At 46.2% G+C, this 23,247-nt stretch overlaps 2 protein-coding genes across 4 annotated transcripts in view; one reads left to right on the forward strand and one right to left on the reverse strand.

Moving 5' to 3' along the window:
* The window catches only part of LOC137524714 (importin subunit alpha-1-like), a 291,685-nt gene extending 270,547 nt beyond the window's left edge, over positions 1 to 21,138 (reverse strand). For 2 of the 3 annotated variants that reach the window (XM_068244883.1, XM_068244879.1), the window contains exon 1: positions 21,022 to 21,138. The gene's annotated coding sequence lies outside the window, so the exon portion shown is untranslated. Of the gene's footprint in view, positions 1 to 20,853 lie in introns of all 3 variants that reach the window. The other variant, XM_068244880.1, reaches the window with a different exon arrangement.
* A 37-nt stretch (positions 21,139 to 21,175) lies between these two features.
* The window catches only part of ARPC1A (actin related protein 2/3 complex subunit 1A), a 77,301-nt gene continuing 75,229 nt past the window's right edge, over positions 21,176 to 23,247 (forward strand). Inside the window, exon 1 of the mRNA XM_068244884.1 lies at positions 21,176 to 21,284. The gene's annotated coding sequence lies outside the window, so the exon portion shown is untranslated. The remainder of the gene's footprint in view (positions 21,285 to 23,247) is intronic.

Genomic DNA, 23,247 nt, shown 5'->3' on the forward strand with positions numbered 1-23,247 from the left:
TGGCTAAAAATGCAGCTAAAAATGATGGTTTGGTAAGAAAAAAAAAAAAAAAAAAAAGTTCTGATGCTGTGAAACTGTTAAACACCAAGCCTTTTCAGTGCTGCTGAGTAGATTTTTAGTCCGGAGGTTCACTTTAAGGGTATCAGCATTTATGATCTAGGTCGGGAATCAGCACAATCACCCCTGGAAATGCCAGCACTTATAAATCCAACACAAAGAAAAGAAAATAGAGCAAATGAGGATACCTCATTATAGCATTACCAAATATAAAGAAAGTCTCCCTGGTAACAACACTGATATACCAAAAGTATCTGGCAGTCTGGGAGAATATTCCAATAAGGCCTACCGCAGAAGTAAGGAGAACTGTGAGCAATATGGTGTCCAGATCTCACCAGAAGTTATTCACACCCCCAGTAAAGAGGCATGCAGTCTGATATATTAACCCACAGGAAATGAAGGAGCTTGAGTGGGTGAGGGCTGGGATCCGGCAATGGAGGACCTCCGAAAACACCAGAGAAGGCCTCAGAGGACATTGTGGCAAGGGCATGCTGTCAGGCAGCAGCAGCTGTATGCTACATAGTTCTAGGGCTTTGAGCCTCTTCGAGGGAACAGCAGACATGCACCTGGTTGTTATATAAAGTTCCTGTGCCTGGCCAGGGTAAGGAAGGGGGGGGGGGAAGAGATTTCAGCCTACAGGTGCACAGCCGGGGGCATTCCTGAAAGTCAAGATAGCGATCTGGCTGCAGCCAAGATGGCATCCCTCATTTCCTCACGCTGTATATTGAGAACAATGTCCCTGGGAAATTCTGCCTTCTGGGGGTGCCGTGACACTGGATGCACACTATGCGGAATTCACCTGGGTCTAGCTGTGGGAGCAAAGCTGTAAAAAGGTTGAAAGCCAGAGAAAAAAGGTCAGTAGTGGCTTCTGCAACCCCACGGATTCTTATATTCGCCCGCCTGGACCTGTTTTCAAGGTCTTCTAATTTTAACTCCAGACCCTGGTGTCTCACCTTGATCATCTAGCTGGGCTTTATAGGCTTCCAGAGTGTCTGTTAGGGTGTCCATCTGAAAGATCTGTCACCACCAATGCCAGCACCTATTTAAATAGACAGCTCATGTTGCTATAAAGTTGCTGGTCCGGGGTGGCTCTGTACTCTTAGCTGTGGCTGCCATCTTGGAGCGTGTCGTAGCAGGGCTGAAGCGGGCCACGAGCTTCCCCTGCTTTGGAGCAGGGTCCGGGGTGGAAGCAGAGCTCTTAATCCCCTTTATGCCCCGAGAGTCCGAGTAGGAAGAGGTGCTGTGGGGCAGTTAGACGTGTTGGGTGGCGGCATGTTCTGGCATCCAGGGATGAAGCTCGCTAAACTAGCGTCCAGTCATTGCTGCTCCATGCATGATCCCCCAAACTGCCCTTTTTCTAGCTGTGCAGTACAGTTATGTGCTACTGATTGCTACTGATTGTGCGAAAACTTGTATATGTCATGCCTGAGTGTGCAAGGGCACTGAGTTTTAGCACATCCACCTTTCACCTTGGGTGCTTACTACAAAGACTAGTTTTGACCCTTACATAGATGTACACAGTTCGCACCACAAAACAGTCAGCATTTTCCCTACCAAAACACAGTTTACTGCACAAACACTTAAGTAGGCAATACTGCCCATGAATCTAAATATCTATGTGCCAATGTGAAGGCAGGCATTGACTTTTCTTCCTACACCAACCTCCATTCTCTTGCTCCCCAGCAACTGCTTCTCAGACCCATAGATTAGTGCAATGATGTGTTAGATTTCATCTCACCTCACTGCATTGTAAAAACTTTTTTAAGTTCACATTTTTAGAGAACAATCTTTAAGTGGCTCAAATGCCCCCCTAGATAACCCCTGAAAACCAATAGTCATGTCCCAACGAGAATCATAAGGTTTATACACCAGAGATTTCCACCAAATGGCTTTTTAAAAATGTTAGCACCAAAAGGTGAGGAAGAAGGTGAACCTATTAATGCAGACAAGACAGCAATCTGAACCTTTAAGGTACTAACAGAAATACCTTTATCCCAACCATCCTGGAGAAAATCCAGAACATCTGCAACCAACAGACTGTCACATTTTGACTTCTTTAACCAAAGATGAAACTTCTTCCAGTATTTCAAGTAAAACTCCATTTCTTTACGGCTGCTTTATCAGACACCAAGCAGGCTGCAGGCTGCTTTATCAGACACCAAGCCTTTTCAACCAACTTAACTCATACAGTCAGCCATACAGCCAGATCCAATCCATTTGGATGTGGATGCCACAGCCTCCCCTGACAGTAATCTGATCTGCATGGAAGAAACCAAGGTTCTTTCGTTAATGACCTGTGAAATGAAAACCACTCCATCATGAGGTTGAGTCATCTGACTCAATCAATCAATCAATTTCCTTAGTACTGCTGGGATCAGAAACCATGGAAGAAAAACAAACTGAAGTGGGAACTTCTACTCCTGATTGAATGTATTCAGTCCCAGGGACAGTGGCATAACTAAGGAGTTAGGGACCCCAGTGTGAGTTTTACATGGGGTCCCCAAGCACTCTATTGATATGGAGCCTCAAAACCTATCAAGGACAGCTGAAGTGTCAGAGGTGTATTTAAAGTGGACTATAACCCAGTATTTCTTTGCTCTAAAAGATTTACAGCATATAATCAACTAAATTTTTTTAGTAAAACAGCATTTAAAGGGTTACATCACATGACTGACTGTCTCCTGCAGGGGCTGCAGCATCAGAACTGGTGATTAGCTCATCTTCTGTATACATTCTTTACTTGATACAATTAAGTAAAAATTATCTGGCTGTGCAGAAACTTATGCTAATGAGTCCTGGAGTGAAACGCGTCAGAAATCACTGATGGCTGCATTTAAAACAGAATTACAACAGCTATGAATAAAATGCACAAGCAGCTTTCAAAGTAAATAAATTGAACTTTGGGAAGTTATAATGTCTAAATGAATTCTAATACTTGTGCACAAAAGCAAGTATGATAATTGTATGGGTTATAAAAAGTAGGAAAACTTTTGTTGAATATTTTGTCAGTTTTATTTATTAGGGTTACCACTATGCAATGCACATAAAGAGGTGATCATTACCAGCATAATACCAATGAAAAGCTAATAAGATGGATGAAGGAGGTCCCCTAGTGGGCCCCTCTGGCTCAAGGGCACTGGTGCGGTCACTACCACTGCACCCCCTATTGCTACGCCACTGCCCAGGGATCTGTACCTTGGGCTTGAGGAAAATAAATTCCAAATCTGAACGGTCTCCACTGCAAACAACTCCACGCTCAGAATTCCCCCTCTCTTTGTAATGCCAAGGAACACTTCCTTGTTCAATGACCATTCCAATGCTAAAACTCAGTTTCTGCTCAGTTTGTCTGCATTTATGTTTAGGGCTCCTTTGAGATGTACCGCTCTTAAGGATAAGAGATTGATTCTACCTCAACAAAAAAAAAATCTACAATGCTTCTTCCTGTAACACGGATGTGGCGCCTCCTTGTTTGTTTAGAAAGACCACTGTCGTGACCTTGTCTGACTGATCTCCTGCTCTAGCGACTATTGCCAGAGTTAATTTTACAATCGTCTCTAGGTTATTTTTTGTCTATTCCATAGCCTCGCCAAGGAGCAACAGGTATGGGGCAATCAGAATTTACTTTTTTCTTAAAAAGAATCAACACCTCCCCTAGGACATTTGTGAAGATGCGTGGGTAAAAAGTGATCCCAAACGAGAGGAAAACAAATTGGTCATGCAAAACCACGCCGTTTACCTGAACTGCAAACCTGGGAAACTTTGGTAAAATTATTGTGTATTGGGATATGCCAACAGGCAGCCTGAAGATCTAGAGAAGCCATGACTGCTTCTGGAAATTAGATCTTACTGTGAATATCGATGCCATGAGAAATGCTTCTTAAAAGGGTTTAGCTTTTTTAGGTTCAGTAAGAGCCTGTATTTCTCGAATGGCTTGCCACAAAAATTGTTGAGTAAAACCTAGTTTTCAGTTCAGACAGTAAATCTGCAGATCACCTGATCCAGCATGTTCTTTTTTTTTAATCTAGTAAAATCTCTTGGAGGCCTTGAGACTACAAACTGACAGCGGGGGTAAAGCAAACTATTTGAAAAGGTGCGTACACACACACGACAGCAGCTAACGACTGGTCCGTCGGCACCTGCCGCTGGGCGGGTTTTCAGACTGTAGTGTGTGTGTGTACGCACTGTGGGCCGACTGATAAGGCGGTTCCTGAACGACCTGCCCGGCACTGTAGCGCGTACACACGCACTACAGTCTGCTGAAAACCCACCCAGCGGCAGGTGCCGACAGACCCATAGTTACATAGTTATTTTGGTTGAAAAAAAAAGACATACGTCCCATCGAGTTCAACCAGTATAAAGTACAACACCAGCCTGCTCCCTCACATATCCCTGTTGATCCAGAGGAAGGCGAAAAAACCCTTACAAGGCATGGTCCAATTAGCCCCTAAAAGGAAAAATTCCTTCCCGACTCCAGATGGCAATCAAATAAAATCCCTGGATCAACATCATTAGGCATTACCTAGTAATTGTAGCCATGGATGTCTTTCAACGCAAGGAAAGCATCTAAGCCCCCTTTAAATGCAGGTATAGAGTTTGCCATAACGACTTCCTGTGGCAATGCATTCCACATCTTAATCACTCTTACTGTAAAGAACCATTTCCTAAATAAATGGCTAAAATGTTTTTCCTCCATGCGCAGATCAGGTTCTCTAGTCCTTTGAGAAGGCCTAGGGTCAAAAAGCTCATCCGCCAAGCTATTATATTGCCCTCTGATGTATTTATACATGTTAATTAGATCCCCTCTAAGGCGTCTTTTCTCTAGACCAGGGGTCAGGAACCTTTTTGGCTGAGAGAGCCATAAACGCCACATATTTTAAAATGTAATTCCGTGAGAGCCATACAATATTTTTCAAACTGGGACAGTAGGGCTCACGTTCGTTGCCATGGTGACGTGTATACAGTTGATCCTCCGGGCAGCGGAAGTGTCAGACACGTCTTCAGCTTCTCTTGGGTTTTAGCAACATCAGCAATTTTCCTGAGAGCCAGACAGGAGAAATACCGAATAACAGCTTGTACAATTAGCTAGCTGACTTGGGGGTTGATTCACTTTGTAGGAAAAGATCTCTGCACTTTGGCCCAATAGGCTGCCTGTCAAGTGACTATTGGGCCAATGAAAGTGCGGGGATCTCGTCCTACAGTCACTGGACCTGACAGGGTACATGGTGGGATAATTGGAGCAGCCGTTAGATTTGGGGTAACGCGAGTAAGTTAGTAGCACATGCTACAGCAGTAGTCTGCCTACTTTGAAAATGTTACTTGCGCTGCCATACTAAGCTGTGCTGCTTGAGCTGTGTAGCTTAGTGAACCAACCCCTAGTGATTTGTCCGTGAGCCAGATGTAGCCATCAAAAGAGCCACATCTGGCTCCTGAGCCATAGGTTCCCTACCCCTGCTCTAGACTAAATAAACCCAGTTTATCTAACCTTTGATAAGCGAGACCTTCCATCCCACGTATCAATTTTGTTGGTCGTCTCTGCACCTGCTCTAAAACTGCAATATCTTTTTTGTAATGTGGTGCCCAGAACTGAATTCCATATTCCAGATGTGGCCTTACTAGAGAGTTAAACAGGTGCAATATTATGCTAGCATCTCGAGTTTTTATTTCCCTTTTAATGCATCCCAAAATTGTTCGCTTTAGCTGCAGCTGCTTGGCATTGAGTACGATTATGTAACTTGTCGTCAATGAGTACTCCTAAGTCCTTCTCCAAGTTTATGTCCAACTGTATCCCATTTATTTTGTATGGTGCTAGACCATTGGTACGTCCAAAATGCATGACTTTACATTTGTCAACATTGAATTTCATCTGCAATGTAGGTGCCCATATAGCCATCCTATCCAGATCCTGTTGCAATATGACACTATCTTCCTGAGAGTTGATGATTCTGCACAATTTTGTTGGCTGCTGTCGTGCGCGTGTATCTATACACCTATAACCCAAATCTGAAAACTAAACATTAGCTTACCTGGTAATTTAATTTTAAGTAACCCTCCAGGACAGGTATACATCGAGATTTGGCCCCTCCCAGGAAACATCCACGAGCCTCTCTATAAATAAAACAGTTTGTCAGGTATCCGGCAGTATTAAATAAAGAAATATTCCAACAGGTCTCAACCACCTGACACCTAACCACACACACACACACACACACACACACACACACACATATACATACATACATACACACACACATACATACACACATACATACATGCTGAGTCTGAACTGCCAAACAGGGCGTTTTACGTCTATTTGGGGGTTTTGTCTTATTTTCTTTCCGTTTTTTTGCGAAAAAACCGTTTCCACCGTCTAAATTGCCTTTTTTTTAGGAAACCCTTTCTTTTTATCTGATGTCCTCTCTAGAACCTCATCTAACTGTGGCCCGAACAATAAGTCACCTGAGAAAGGAATAGTACATAACTTGTTTTTAGAGACATTACTACCTTCCCAGGTTTTAATCCAGATATTTCTCGTGGCCACATTAGACAAGGCAGCCGCCCTTGCAGTCAGACAGATAGATTCTGTTGCTGCATCAATAATGAAATTGATAGCTTTGAACATTACCGTAAATGAATTTAAAATCGTTTCTTTACTTGACCCCATCTTAATGTGACGCATTACTTGATGCATCCATAAGTCTAGGGTACGTCCTACACAAGTGGTAGCAGCGGCCGGGCGAAAGTTCGCACATATGGCCGACCAGGTTTTCTTTAAGGCAAATTCAGCTTTCTTGTCTGACTGTTCTTTCAGAAAACCTAGATCTTCAAAGGATAATTCATTCTCCTTATGTACTTGCGAAAAAGCTGCATCCAGTTTAGGACATTTATCCCACTGTTTACAGTCCTCCTCTGCAAAAGGGAATCTACGCTTAAAGCGGATCCGAGATGAAACACTAACTATAACAAGTAACTTGTCTATATATCTTATCTAAAGTTTAGATCATTTACACAGCATATCTAGCTGCAAAAGTTTAAAAAAAGTGTATGATTATTTATTCCTGTGATACAATGGGGGCAGCCATGTTCTTTTTGTCATATTGTCACAGGCTAAGAGCTGGAGATGGTATCAGATTTCTTGTGTGTAAATTCAGTCCCCTCTCCTCCTCCCTCCTCCCCACTGCCTTTGAAATCAATGGCTAGTAACACCTCCCCCTCCTCCTGCCCAAACTCAACTCCTGTAAGCCCTTGCTATTGTCTGAAAGTGCCTTGGCACTCTGAGGGCTGTGGGCGTGGCTTTTTTAGTTTATAGGGAATTAAACTATTAAAACAAAAACAAAAAAGTATTTGGCTTGAGGAATGCCCTATAAACTATAGGAAAGGGACACAATAATGCAATGAGTAAAAGTTAATCTCGGATCCACTTTAAAACCCCTAGACAAAAAGACCTCATCAGGGTTCTTCCATTGACTGTTAATTGTTTATTTGAAGCATGTACTGGAAATACCATCGGTTTCTCTCCTTCCATGCCTGCATATAAAGCATCGTGTGCAGACAGAGAAGAAGGAACATCGTCCTTTAAACCTAGAGAATCATAAATTGCTTTTAATAATTCCTCCGTTTCATTAGCAGAAAACCTGAATTTAGATGGTCTATCCTGATCTTTTTCAGATAATTCCTCATCTGAATCACATTCAGAAATCTCATCTGAGTATTCATCCGGCTCAGAATCTGACAATACAGGCCTATCTGACTTAGAGGTTGCCTTTTTATGCACTGATGCGGATGGTAATGGCACCTCTATAGGATTGTCGGACATTGCAGACACAGCCGTTTGATCTTTTGGCAAATCAGCACCAATAGTAGGTGATCGAGCAATGACCCCTGGCGGTTTTATAATGGTTGTGGCACATTATCCACTGAAGGAACTGATGCAGAAGCAGCCGGCACTTGTGTAATGACAACAGGTGTAGGATTAGCAACCGACTGAGCTGCCATTGATTCTCTGAAAACCTTCATTGATTCAGACATTTCTCTGCGGACCATTTTGAGAAAATCCTTGTAAGCCACAGCAGATTCCTCATTTAAAACACGAGTTGCACATTGCTGACATAACGGCTTATTCCATGACACTGGCAGCTTCAAATTACAAGAAGGACAGCGGTTTTTGGGTTTAGCAGTGTCTGATGCTTCTGCAGTAGTTGCAGATGAGGCAGAGGCTGACGCTGTCATGGTCTGAAATACAACAAACAAAATACAGACACTTGTCAAATGCCCTGCCAGTTTACCTCAGTATAACACCCAGTGATAGACCTTCCACCTAGAAGCCATACACCTAGTAATCCCCCAGCAGCACAACCAGCCCCAGAAAAAACAAAGCCATCACACAAACAGTTTTACATGTGAGTATCAAAGATACCTTCGTATCCGGCTTTGACTCCTGTGTCTTAGGTTCTTTGTGAGCCGCCTGCTGGTCCGTGCTCTCCCCAGACGCTGGTTGTGCCTCCCATCTTGCGTCCTGCACGAGTGCCAGGACGCGGAGGAAGCTGCGCGCTCTTCAATCCGGCAGGCGGAAGTGACGTCTATAGCGGAAGCGGAAGTCCTGATACCGCCATGTTGGATCCTGGCACGCTGCGCCCTCTCAGCCTCCGCTTTCCCCGCAGCGTGCGAACGCCATTCCAGCCGGCGGCGCCTGCCATTTAGAAGCCTCCACAGCCATCTCTCTCCCCAGACCATCCACAGAGGCTATAGAGAGAGGTAAGCGGCCAGACACTGATAACACTGCCTAGTGAACACCTCTCTGTCTCCGCAGCACCAACCATCCCTAGCCCCCCAGGCTCTCCAGGACAGCAGCGCAAGGTATAGAGAGACCTGTCCCTGGAACAGGAAACATCCATACTGCCGGATACCTGACAAACTTATTTATAGAGAGGCTTGTGGATGTTTCCTGTTTCCTGGGAGGGGCCAAATCTCGATGTATACCTGTCCTAGAGGGTTAATGGAAAAAAGTTGATGAATGAACAGCTCTTTATCATCTGCGACCAATTTTGTACAAACTGTCTCTGCCCCCCACCCCCATGACAATGCCTGGTAAGTGTCATTGTGTTTTGGTTCTCAGACCTTTTAGATCAAACCATCCTTTTGTGGGCTTATCAAAAGTCCATCTTTTACCTTCTGTCTGGCCTGTGGGAGTGCCTTTGGGATTAAGATTTTTTTTTTCCAGCTTTCTACATTTGGGGAAAAAAAAAAATTGCTGTTCATTCTATAGACAAGTCCAGCTCCGGCCCAAACAACAAATCTCCTGTAAAAGGAATAGCACAAAGTCTATTTGTAGAAGCCACATTTATCTTCCCAGGTTTAGAACCATAATGCATGACGAGCAACGTTAGCCAAAACTATTGGTGTTTTCTGCTAAAGGATCCCCTAAATATTTAGCAACTTTAGAATCATTTAGAATCATTGCAGAGTTCAACAATTCCTCAGCTGAAGATCCATAAGTAAGGCCAGGTCCACACTACACGCTTTTGTGAGTGCTTGCATTTGATTAGCGCTTGCTGAGCACTTGTTTAAAAATCGCTCTCACTTTCATGAAAATCGTGGTAAAAATCAGTCGCGATCGCATATGGTATTTACTGCGATTTTCATTAAAGTGAATAGGAGCGATTTTTTTAACAAGTGTTCAGCAAGTGCTAATCAAACGCAAGCGCTCACAAGAGCGCTTATAGTGTGGACCCAGCCTAATACTAGATTTAGACCAGAAACCCACTAGGAGCAATTTTGTGAGCCCTTTGCGAGTTGAAAACTCTTGCTAATGTAATGCTATGGGTGTGATCCCACTTGAGCGATGTGATTTTATAAAATTCCCCCACAGCATTGCATTAGCAAGAGCTTTTTCAAACCACTAACGATTAGAAATCACGCCTAGTGGGTTTCTGGCCTTAAGTTGATTAACCCATAACTCGAGTTGTAGCAACACGTTGATGCAAAAGCAACTGTGCTTGCTTTCCTGAAAAAAAAAATATATATATATTTTTTGTATATATAAATCTTTTTGTCTATATGATCTTTAAGATTCCCTAGAGATCCTCAAAGATAAGTCACCCTCTTTTGTAACCTGTGAAAAAAGGTGCATCCAGCTTTTGACACTTGTCCCAAAACAAAGTATCTTCCTCTGAAAAAGGAAATTATGTTTAATAGCCTTGGATAAAAAATATTTTAGGACCAAAAGACACCCAAGTTTAAAGGGCAAAAACCAGGGGAAAATAGATTATACCTGGGTGCGTCCATGGTGCAGGTGTGTCTTGTGGAGCTTTTCTCCCCAAGCTATCCATCTAAGCTACATTGTCCATATAAGGTAAACCCTGCTGCCCTCTCAGCTACAACGACCATTGCCTCCTAGTTGCACTAACCCCTCCGCAGATTAGAAAAAAAAAAAAAAAAAAAAAAAAAAAAAGAAGCTTCGCTGCGGCATCCCCTCCTGTATCTCCGACCACTGCAGGCATAAAAGAAAAAAAGTCTTACTGTAGTGGTGGCCCCTTCCCCACCTTTTTGCGCCTATATACCCTAGCAACCATGGGCGTCCGCAACATAGTGCATGAGTTGTCAGATGCTCCCCCTGCCAAACAAACCAGCCGCCCAGCAGAGCAAACGCGCATTTTCAGGGGTGTAGGCATGGCTCAGGCACCATGCCCGACCCTGTCCTGTGCTGCCACCTCCTTGTGTCCACCTGCTGTGTCCCATAGCAACTGCCTATCATGTAACAGGCAGCGTCACAGAAACATCCTATCAGCCGGCAACCAGAGAGAAGCGGGCACTAGTACCGTGGACATCACACGGATATGCGGAAATGATGTCATGTCACTTCCGCATATGCAGCATGGTTGACCACAGGGGATAACATGCGCCCGCTTCTCACTGGTCAGCAGCTGATCAGTTGGCGTGACGCTGCCTGTTACATGATTTAGTCAGTGGGGATAGGCTACTGCAGGTGGGCGGCACTGATTTGAGGTCCAACATCACAGTGAGTAGGGTGGGAGTCCGTCACTACCTGTAACTGGGGGGGGGGGGCACCTGTCACCAGCACCTGTGTCGGAGGTGCTCACAATCTAATCCCTACCATAGTCCTAGTCTATTGTCCCTCCATTGCTACGATTGTGTATATTTGGCTCCACCCGTGACCACACCCACATTCAGGTCCATGGCCACACCCATTACATGCACCGCACGAGTCAACCCCACCATTGGGGGGGATGGGGGGAGTTCAAGTGACGTGAAAGGCTTAGCAGCGATTGAGTCGCTGTGGCAAAGTGGTTTGAATTTTTGTAGTAGCCAGGGTAATGGGAGGCTCAGCGGGGAGTGGGGCCATCACAAGAAAAGTTTTTTTCATCTCAAGTTACCAGAGGATACAGGGGGTGGGGGGGGGGGGTAGGGAAGACAGCTGCAGGAATAGGACCCCCAGCATGCAACTGTTTTGCACTGACTACTAAAGGGCCAGTGCTCCTTAAAGAGAACCAGAGATGAAGCACCCTCTTGTATTTTACCTTATAAATCAGTGGGAACATGACAGTAAACACCTAATCTGCCCTTTGTTTCATTGTTCTCTGTGTAATCTGACTGTTATCACCTCTGATAAGAATCCCCGACTGAGAAGTCAGGCTGCTCCGTCTAGCTTTGCTACAGAAAGATTATAGCTAAGTCTGTCTTCTGTGGTGTTTTTCAAGCCCAAGCCTGCCCCCTTGTGGCTTTGCTATAATGACTCAGCAATAATCATTCTCAGCAAAGCCAGATTTAATTGCTCAGTCTGGGATTCTTGTGACTGCTGATAGACACTTTTAGCAGTGAGGGTGAAAGAGAGCATGGTAAGTGTTTTCTCTAATGTTCTTACTGATATACATGGTAAAATACACAAGGGTGCTTCGTCTCTGGTTCCCTTTAAAGGAAAACTTAAGTCAAAAAAAAAAATGACATTTACTCACCTGGGGCATCCTTCAGCACCCGAAGCTGGATGGTGCCCTCGCAGCCCCGCTCCGATCGTCCTGTCCCCGCCGGCGGCTACTTCCGGTTCGGCGACAGCCGCCGACAGGCTGGGAACGCGGCTGATTTTCCCGCGTTCCCAGCCGCTGCTATCACCCTCTATGCTGCTATAGCGTCTATATATACGCTATAGCAGCATAGAGGGTGATAGCAGCGGCTGGGAACGCGGAAAATCAGCCGCGTTCCCAGCCTGTCGGCGGCTGTCGCCGAACCGGAAGTAGCCGCCGGCGGGGACAGGACGATCGGAGCGGGGCTGCGAGGGCACCATCCAGCTTCGGGGTGCTGAGGGATGCCCCAGGTGAGTAAATGTCATTTTTTTTATTTGACTTAAGTTTTCCTTTAAGTATTTGAAAACTCCAAATCATAACAGCAGAAAGTTTTGAATGCAGGATTAGCATCTTTATCACATAATACACTCAGACCAGTTGCTGTTGAAATTTGATTTTTATGGCGACGATCCCGCTTTAAGAGATAGCATGGTCAGTAGATGTCAGTCCAGGCAGCGTTCATTCAAGTCCTTATCCAGGCAGAGGTCCATCCAGGCGGCAGACAGGCAAAGTCCAGGTACTGTATAATAGCAGTCGGCAACAGGTAGTCCAATAGAGCGTGGTCAAGATACAAAGCAGAGTCGGCAACAGGAATCAGTAGTTTGTAAGTGCATACCCAGCAACAAGCCAAAAGCTAAATGCTATCATGGGCAATGTCTGGGGGCGCTCACCATGCTTAAAAATACAAGGACTAACCAATCAGAAACAAACAGAATCGAAAGTAACCAATGACATACCAGCGTGTCAGCAGGTTAGCTGACACGCAACACACGGCTAATGTTTACAGCAGCGGAGCGCATACTGAGAGCCAGTCTGCAGTCTAATGGGAGCTGAGCGCCAGACTGCGCTCTTGATGTCAGCGGTCTGCCGAGACCCGGAAGCTTGCACCCCAGTCTCGGAGTTATGCCGCCATGAGTGGCCCCATCTCACACCATACCTTTGTGCAATTGGTCATGTACAGACAAAATTTAGCACACTGTCCGCATTTAATTTTAATGCATCTGAAACAGCTGCGATCAGCCCTTTTCAGACAGTAGCCTCTACATGAAACTTAGAATGTAGAAGAACCCTTGGACTCCTACTCTTCAGTCTGATTCTTCCAAAGTATCTGCCACTACTCCCTGGTCTCGACTCATTCGCAACCTCAGGAGTAACAGACAGTACTCAGATGTGGATGGACCAGCTTCTATCAATGAAGCTAAAAAAGAAATACCATCTTCCCTAAAAGCCTGTAAAGTCTACTATAGAGACGGTCCATATTGCTCACACAAGACTTTAGAGATCTTAAAATAACTCACCTTCTGGGAAGCTGAATTGCCCACTTATCAGTTGCAGACACAGCTTTCCCACAGAGAGCAAATGCCACCATCCAGCGTGTGCCTCATTTTAAACACATCCTTGTTACAGATTTTTGGAAAGGAGCGGAAATGGGTGGCACGGTGGCGTAGTGGTTAGTGCTCCAGCCTTGCAATGCTGGGTCCCTGGTTCGAATCCCAGCCAGGTCAACATCTGTAACAAGTTTGTATGTTCTCCCCATGTCTGTGTGGGTTTCCTCCGGGTACTCCGGTTTCCACCCAATTCCCAAAAACATACAGATAAGTTAATTGGCTTTTCACTAAAATTGGCCCAAGACTACAATACATACACTACACAATACATACATAGACATAGGACTATAGTAGGGATTAGATTTTGAGACCCTCAGAGGGACAGTTAAGTAACAAGACAATATACTCTGTACATCACTGCGGAAGATGTCGGCGCTATATAAATACTAAATAATTAAGATTATTAATAATGGGCATCCAAGAGCGTTTGAGTGGCCCATAAAGAGCAGTTTCCGCCAAAACCGCTCGACATTATGCTCACCGCACAGCTGACAACGTGGAGGAGGAGAGTCTCTCAAAGCACATAGCAAATTTCTTATGATCAGTTTTCTGTGTAGACTTTCCCTTGTCACTCCTTTCTCCCTTATCAGATAAATTAGGCTTGTCTTTATCAGATTTAGACACATTGGGCTATAAGAACAGAAGGGGAAGTATAATCAGAATATGCCCCTGCACACATCAAAACATGATAGGAATAACCAATCAACATTTTACCAGAGAGGCATCGGAGCCAGGCTCCACAGATCTCGTAGAGACAGGTCCTGTGGCAGCGTCCATGGTCATATGAATGATATCAGACCAGGTGCCGAGTTAAAATAGGCCAAAGAAGAAAGTTCCGCCCCTCCACACGCGGTACATGAGTGTACCATTTTAGTATTCCCCACCGCAACAGTGTCTGATGACAAACTGCCCCCCCACTCACACCTTTACCGTTTTCTTTACAGTAAAGAAACTGCACCCGCCTCCCTCGGTCCGTAGCGGCAGACGCCGAGTCGGAAGGCGGAGACCGCAACCGGCAGCCGCATGACTCAGCGTCGAATCAGGAAGAGCTTCCGGGGTAGAGGTGACGTTAGTCTGCCTGCATGATCACATGATCCGCAATCCGAAAGTGGCTTCTGAACACGTCCGGCGTGAGGCATTACACATGGAGAAGCCAGTAGGTGCAGCACGGAACCTGGCACAGTCCCCTGACCAGCTAACACAGGGATCCCCGCCACACAGCTCCTGCCCAACTGACATGGTTGGCTCTAGCTTCTCATCCAGCTCCTGGTGGTGGACAGAAAAACAACTGACGAGCTTTGGGAATACCTTGCTTTATATGTCTGCCTACTTGATGCAAATCTTTTATGCTTCTCTAGTTCCTGTCCATTTGTGGGGAAGGAGAAAAGTGTTAGGGGTGCGGTCCGAGGACGTTCCTGGAAGAGAGGGTGCAGAGAAGCAGCGTTGGTAGTTTGAGGACATCCGGAGAGCCCTCTGGATCATTCAACATTCCCACTACTTAGGCAAGAATCCGACTTTGAAACTTTCTCCTCACAGGTTTGCTTTAGTGACAGACTTAGGGCCCTTTTCCACTGGCTGCGATCTGATTCAAAATCATCTGCAGGCATTTTGCCAATCGCTAGAATGCGGTGCTCATTTCCCACTAGTGCACGTCACTCTCACTGCAAGCAATCACACTCCGTTCCCGATGGCAAAATGGGGCAATTGTGGCTAGTGGAAATGATTGCTTGAGCATTCACAACACAACATGATTGTGCATAGAAGTGGAAGAGGGATCTCAAGGTATATTTGTGTGACCATTTTTAGGTAGTACATTGAAATCCGCACAACAACACAACAGTGTGCCCTTACCAACACACAACAGAACTACATCTGGAGGCACTTGGGAGGAAGGCGAGGGACAAATCCGTGCTCATTGGGCTGGAGGAAGTCCAGGGGGAGTATAAAATCCTTTTACTAGTACATCTCTGGTACACTTTAAGGTTCCTGAAATTTACACTTAAGCTGTGTCACTTTTGATACAGCAGTAAGTATTTAATTACTTATAGCACCTTAGTAATGTTTATTTAGTTTTTTCAATACAGTTGGCTTTCTCTGGGTAATATTTTTTACCAAAATTTTTAGAATAATTTTATGGGACAAATTAGGTGTAAATGCAGAATACTGTTTTTCATTTACCACCCTACCTAAATGTTAACATGACAAGTCCCACAGTTATAAAATACATTAAAATATATTTCACCCTTCCTGGTTAAAAATTCTACCACATGTGCCCTATTTTATTACAAGCAGGGCATGTGGAGGACAGTTATCTCCAAGCCTGCACATCTATCAACTGGATGTGTTCACTAGGGCTGTACAGATTAGTATGAGGAATCAGCGCGGGAGACTTGGGCGCAGGATACAGCCTGTATGGCTTATCTTGCTCCTGCACAAATTCCCATTGATTTTAAATACTATTTCCCATCCAGGCCGCCATGGATGGTGGGGAAATGAAATTTGGCTTCCAGCAATTGCTGGAGGCCGAATTGTAGTGTTTTAAGTGAGTAACTTCAGCTCAGTCTTCTGACGGCGCTGAAGTTACTCACTGCTGCGCCCAAGTCTCTTGCGCTGGAATGGCAGTGTTCGGTACAGATGCATTTCTAGCCAGTGGCAGCGCAGTGCATCTGTAGAACAGTGGGGCCCCAAACTGTCACCCTTACAATAGCTACAGGCAGCAGTCATTAAAGGTGTAGGAATAGGTATAGGTAGCAGGGGTTAACAAGGGATTAATAGACTAGGCAGGGATTAAAAGTTATCTGGAAAAACAAAACAAAACACTTTAGACATAAAACTTTTTAACTTAAACTTACTTTTTTTGCTTAGCTTGAATGATTGTTGCCATGTGCTGTAGCACTCTTCCAAAAAGGAGCATGCACGGCGGTTTTTAATCTTGGACAGATTCTACGGGCTTGATTCACAAACGCGTGCTAAACAGTTAGCGCGCACGCGTGCTAAACAGTTAGCGCGCAGGCGTGCTAAACAGTTAGCGCGCAGGCGTGCTAAACAGTTAGCGCGCAGGCGTGCTAAACAGTTAGCGCGCAGGCGTGCTAAACAGCGCGCAAAATCCCCCGCGGAATGTCCCACGGACATTTGCGCGCAATAACGCAGACTTTTGCACGTGATCAGTCGCCGATCGTGCGCAAATGCACGTGAAAAAGTCTGTGTGCGGCGCTTCGTGTGCAAACAGTTAGCACGGGTTTGTGAATCAAGTCCAATGTCCTAGAACCTTAAAGGACGAAGAATCTACGTCTTAAAACGAGAACTAGTTAAGCACTGCAGAGCCCAGACACAGCCTAAGAATTTGGCCTTCACCGTTTGAGTACTGCCAGCCATTTGTGCTGGTTGGTTGAGAGTGCTGGTTATTGGAGTTCCAGATAACCGGGACTATATTGTATTGAATATTCCCAAGCTGTAAACTTTCCTACAACTTTCATTGTGCCCATACAGACGTACATATCCTTTAAGACACATCTCAGACATTAACACCTTGCCCTGTCATCAGGGCCGCATTTACAGCTCTGATGCACTAAACCCCGCCCCTTAACAGATCACACACCCTCACACCATGCCCAGTTTCTTATTTAATAAAACCACTCAAGGTTTTAGAGATTACCAAAGACATGTGCAGATATTACCAATGACAAGTAGAATTTATCAAGTATAGGCTGATCTTACCAATAACAAGCAGACCCTACAAATCACAAGGACATTAGATTAATTAAAATATGATAGATTCTAATTGCAGGCAGTTAGTAATAGGTAGATTTTAGTGATACGAAGGTGGTGGTAGGCAATGTGGATGGTCAATAGGTTTGCAGAGTATAAAGTGGACCAATCAAAATCAGCTGCAATGGCATTTGAACGGCCCAATTTCAATTGTAGGCACAAGCCTATGGTGCCTATTGGTAAATCCTGCCCTGCTTGTCATACAAAACTTGAATCTGCATTTTAAAACACACTGATTTATCAGCTACAGACTAAGGATATGGTTCACACTTATAATGATTTGTATGCAGGCACGTGCACAGAGGGGTGCTCTGGGTGCCCAGCAACCCCCTTTTTAAAATCTTCAAAAAAAGGCCCCTCTCGCACACAAAATAAGCTCCGCCCCCGGCCGCGATAAGCCCCACCCACCCTCGGGGAGCTCCGCCCCCACCTGGGACACTTTCAAGTGAAGAGGCCCAGACAGGAGTTCTAGTGTGGCATACTGACCTCTCCCTCCACCTAGGACCCATACTGACCTCTTCCTACCCAGTACCCACAGTGACCTCTCCCTCCACCTAGCATCCACAGTGATCTCTCTCTTACCCAGCACCCACAGTGACCTCTCCCTCCCCCAGCACCCACATTGATCTCTCTCTTACCCAGCACCCACAGTGATCTCTCCCTCCACCTAGCACCCACAGTGACCTCTCCTTCCACCTGGGACCCATAGTGACCTCTCCCTCCACCTAGCACCCACAGTGACCTCTCCCTCCACCTAGCACCCACAGTGACCTCTCCCTCCACCTAGCTCCCACAGTGACCTCTCCCTCCACCTAGCACCCACAGTGACCTCTCCCTCCACCAGGGGCGTAGCAATAGGGGTTGCAGAGGTAGCGACCGCATCGGGGCCCTTGGGCCAGAGGGGCCCCAAAGGGCCCTCCCTCAACTACAGTTTTGGCTCTATTGGTCCTGTGCTCATAATAATCACTTCTATAGATACTTTGAATAGTGGTAATCATTAATAAACTGTTCTCCATCCCCTTCTTGCTCCTCAGACACTGTAGTTACCATTGGCAGGTTTTGGTGCACCATATCAATTGTTATGTATAGAGTGCTTGGGGGGCCCCATTGTAAAACTTGCATCGGGGCCCACAGCTCCTTAGCTACGCCACTGCCCTCCACCTAGCACCCACAGTGACCTCTCCCTCCACCTAGCACCCACAGTGACCTCTCCCTCCACCTAGCACCCACAGTGACCTCTCCCTCCACCTAGCACCCACAGTGACCTCTCCCTCCACCTAGCACCCACAGTGACCTCTCCCTCCACCTAGCACCCACAGTGACCTCTCCCTCCACCTAGCACCCACAGTGACCTCTCCCTCCATCAAGCACCCACAGTGACCTCTCCCTCCATCAAGCACCCACAGTGACCTCTCCCTCCATCAAGCACCCATAGTGACCTCTCCCTCCATCAAGCACCCACAGTGACCTCTCCCTCCATCAAGCACCCACAGTGACCTCTCCCTCCACCTGGGACCCATAGTGACCTCTCCTTCCCCAGCACCCACAGTGACCTCTCCCTCCCCCAGCACCCACAGTGACCTCTCCCTCCACATAGCACCCACAGTGACCTCTCCCTCCCCCAGCACCCAGAGTGACCTCTCCCTCACCCAGCTCTAGCAGTGATCCTGCCTACCCCAGCACCCACACTGACCTATCCCTCCCCCAGCACCCACAGTGATTTTTCCCTCTCCCAGTGGCTACCCTCCTGTCCCCTGCAGCACCCACAGGGACCTCCCATCCTGAAAGCAGCACCTACAGTGACCTCTCCCATTGCCAGGGCACACAGTGGCTTCTCCCAACACCCAGCATCCACTCCCTCCTCCAGTAACCACACAGACTTCTCCCAGCACGGACAGTGGCCTACCCTTCCCCCAGCACCCACACTGACCTCTACCTCCCTTAGCAGCAACTATTTCATTCATAGCAGCACCCATAGTGACCTCCCACCCCCTGCACCCACAATGACCTCTACCTCCCGAGACCCACAGTGATCTCCCCCAAAGGACCCACAGTGACCTCTCTTTCCTCCAGCACCCATACTGACCTCTACTTTCCACAGCACCCACAGTTACTTCTCCCCCCAGCACCCACAGTGACCTACCCTTCCCCCATCAACCACACTGACCTCAACCTCCCCTAGCAGGAACTATGCCATTCATAGCAGTACCCACAGTGGCCTCCTACCCCCTGCACCCACAGCAATCCCACCAATATTCAGCACCCACATAACACTCAACCAGTAACCCCAACTATAGCAAGCACCCAGTACTTGTACCAAGCACCCTGCACCCTATACTTACATCCAGCCTCAATATGGCACTTAGTACTTGCATCAAACAGCCACATGACACCCAATACCTGCACCCCTTCACCCTATAGCTGGCACCCAGTACTCACACCGACATGGCACAGTAGTTGCACCCAGCTCTGACATGTCACTCACTACTCACACCTGCACACAGCCTCCACATGGCACCCACTCACATAACCAGTACTAGCACCCAAAGTACCTGCACTCAGAACCCACGTGACACACAACACCAACCCAGAGCTAGCACCCAGTGCAGGCATGGCACCAAGTAATTGCACCTATGTGATACCCAGTGCCTGCACCCAACACCCACATGTTTCATCTGCAGTAGTTCCAGTTGCACTAAGCCTCCACTTGATGCCCAGCACCCACACCAAGCACTCACATATGACATCCAGTACATGCACCCATAACTCACAAGGGACTGAGTACCTGCAATCAACACCCACATGATGGTTGATACACACCCATACTGCCAGAATCCACATGACACCCTGTGCCAGCACCCAGAACCCACATGGCTCCCATCTGCATTCAGCAGCATGACAATCAATACCCCCCTAGCCAGAAACGAGGAAGGGGGGGGGGGGGGGGCATGCAGGGGAAGGCATTGCCAGGCCCCTTTTTTAAATTTGAGCACCCCCCACTTAAGGACCCTCTACACGGCCCTGTTTGTATGCAAAAGTGTTAAAACAGTTGGACAGTCACACTTCTGCTAAAATATGTGAAATTGCATTTTGGCATGCGCAAAAAAAAAAAAAAAAAAAAACCTTACCTACTGCAGCATAAATTCTCACACAGCATATGAATTCCCACTGTCTTTCACTAGCCGTGGTAAAAACAAACACAAAAAAAAATGCAAAAAGTCACCTACAAAACATGAAAAATGCGTGTGGAGAAAAAAAAAATCTTCCTTTTTCACCATAGTGCAAACCCTGCCTTACCACATGTCAAACCAATGTCTATAAAATAAATAGGACATCTGAGCATTTTTGACGTGTGAACCTGAATGGGACATTTCGTAAACGCTATAAAGTAAAAATGTGGTTACAAAGTTGATAAACACAGCAGGCAAAAGTCCCAAACAATTAATAAAGTACCCAATGCAGGTATTAGGCATGTGACTGTGCATTACTATTTTGCAATAGATTAAACCAAAAGCTTTGACGCACCACTGTTCTTTAATCTACAACGCACCTATCAACGTCCTTACCTACTAAAAAAAAAAAAAATCTTCACTGTCAAGTTTACTCAGTTGCCCTTTATAACCCGTGAAAAGGTGTGGCCATTACGTAATCCTAATCCAAAATCAATCAGTTTTGTTTAACTATATGCCGATGTAATGATGGGGGCAGTACTAAAGTTACTACAGCTGTCACACCTCCTCAGCTCAGCGGTCCAGTCTGTGAGTTCACAGATGTATTTTACATATCTATGCCAAGAACTCTGTTCAGATTACGTCACTCGTGGACTAGTTGCCCTTCCTATCTCCACAGCGCCTGCGTACTACCTGCGTGAATGTGAAGCTGTCTCCACCCACCCATCCTTTGCGCATACTCCCTGTTGGTTCTCTATAGCAGCAGTCATTTTCTCGTCTTTGGATTCGCGTTGACTGACCAGAGTCCGCGAATCTTTACTTCCCGGGTGAGCGAAAGCTGATAATAATCACATTCTAAAATTATGTTTTATGTGGGAATTCTAGTGAGGCCGTGTTTTGTGAGCATGATGCGAGTGGTAGGTCGGTAAAGGAAGGGGGACGGAACAGCAGGAGCTTCCGGCATACCAGGTTACTGATTCTGACTTCTGTGGGTTCCGTGTGAAATCACCCACTACTGATATGTGAAAGAATGTACAGTAATCCTTTATACATGTTCATTTTAAGTGTATGAAAGTGTTCACTTTTAGCATGTTGACAGAAGTGGAGAGGTAGACTGGATAGAATTTGTGCTTTTAAGTTAACATTACAGCAGCTAGTAGGGTGGGGCTTGAATGCTGACTGGTACCAATTTTTTACTGATTTGTAAAGCACCTTCTTACATGTACCCTAGAATCCTATAATGTATTATGGTCACACAAGGTGTGGTCCACAGCTTATTGTAAAAGAAACATATTTTTTTTTGTCAAACTTAAGTTTCCATATGCATATCTCCCAACAAGGCAGGGTTTTTGCTGCCCTCCACGTGGTGCTGCTATATCAGTAATGCTCTAGTCTGCACCCTGCACACAAGTAATTCGGGAAACTGGCGATTGCCGGACCCCGAGTTACTTACCCCTCCGAGTTGCTAAAACTAGGAGGGAAAATGGTATGTAGCGCCACCCCAAATTTATGCAACAGCAGGGTGAGCTGTCATTCAGGTCATCCTGCGCCGACCACAAATGTACGCTCTCCCAATATTTGCAAGTGAAAAAGGATAGTTTTCAAGTAAAAAATTGTGCTTGTTCTGGCAAAAACTGGGTGTGCCATTATCAAACGGGTACTTATCCGTTAGCCGGGCGCATCCGGCAGGTGGCGCTAACTACTATTCCCCCTCCAGGCCGACATGGATAGTAGGGAAAGATGTAACTCTGGTGGAGTTTTGTCGCCACCTGCCGGATGCGCCCGGATAACGGATAAGTGCCATCACACGTACATGTATAAACAGTGCTAGGAACGTTTGACGCACAGTAAAGTCAAAACTTTGTTTTGTATGCTGTATGTAGTAGTTTAGTGTCTGCTCCGCTCCAATTGGATCCGTGCTAGTGCGCAGGGGGCTGAGCACTGTCGACAAGTGCTTGTCGATGGGCTTCGGGAGGTCTCAGCGCTGGAATGGTGAGGAAGACTAGGATGAGGGAAGTCTCTGAGTTTTGGGCACCTTTTTTCTTTTCACTTCAGGTACACTTTAAAGTGGCAAACAATTTCTAACTCCCAGCTAGAGCAAATTCCTGCCTCCATCTGGTCAGCAGACGCCAGTCAGCCAATCAGGTGCATGGTCACACACCCCTTGCCCGCCACACCAAATCTAGCAGGAATTGCATAAATTAGCATTCAGGTGGGAGGCTTTGGTTGGACGTAATCGTTGATTACATCTTTTACAGGGACCGCCGCGTGTAGGCATCTCTCACAGTCCCCTCCCCAACCACTTACCCGTCAACTGCATCCTGGAAGCTGCAAAAAAATTTAAAATCACAAACACTGGTTCGCACAACAGCTGTTGTGGGAATAAGTGTTTGTGATACTTTAAAGTGGACCTGAACTCTTGCACAGGACATAAGGAAAGCATAGAGAAATGCACACTGTATGTATTTTGAGAGTCTAGCCAAGTCCCTCCTCTCTGCTCCGATCGCTGCTGTTATATGTACCACCCCGTGGATTCCGCAATAGCGCAGCCTCCCCAATCACCTCCAGGCTTCGCTATGGGGAGGATCGGGACTGCGCATGACGCCGATGACTTCAGATGTCATGTCCGATCGTCGCCATAGCGATGACTGAAGCTGATTAGGGAGCCTGCGGCTCTCGCGGGATTGCGACTGGGTAAATATAAGCGCCAGCGATCGGGAGGATCAGAGAGGTGCGTTGAGGGACTTGGGGGACACAGGTAGCTAGCCCAGTGCTAGCTACAAGGTTTAC

The sequence above is a fragment of the Hyperolius riggenbachi genome, chromosome 7 (genome assembly GCF_040937935.1).
Source record: "Hyperolius riggenbachi isolate aHypRig1 chromosome 7, aHypRig1.pri, whole genome shotgun sequence".
NCBI lineage: Eukaryota > Metazoa > Chordata > Amphibia > Anura > Hyperoliidae > Hyperolius > Hyperolius riggenbachi.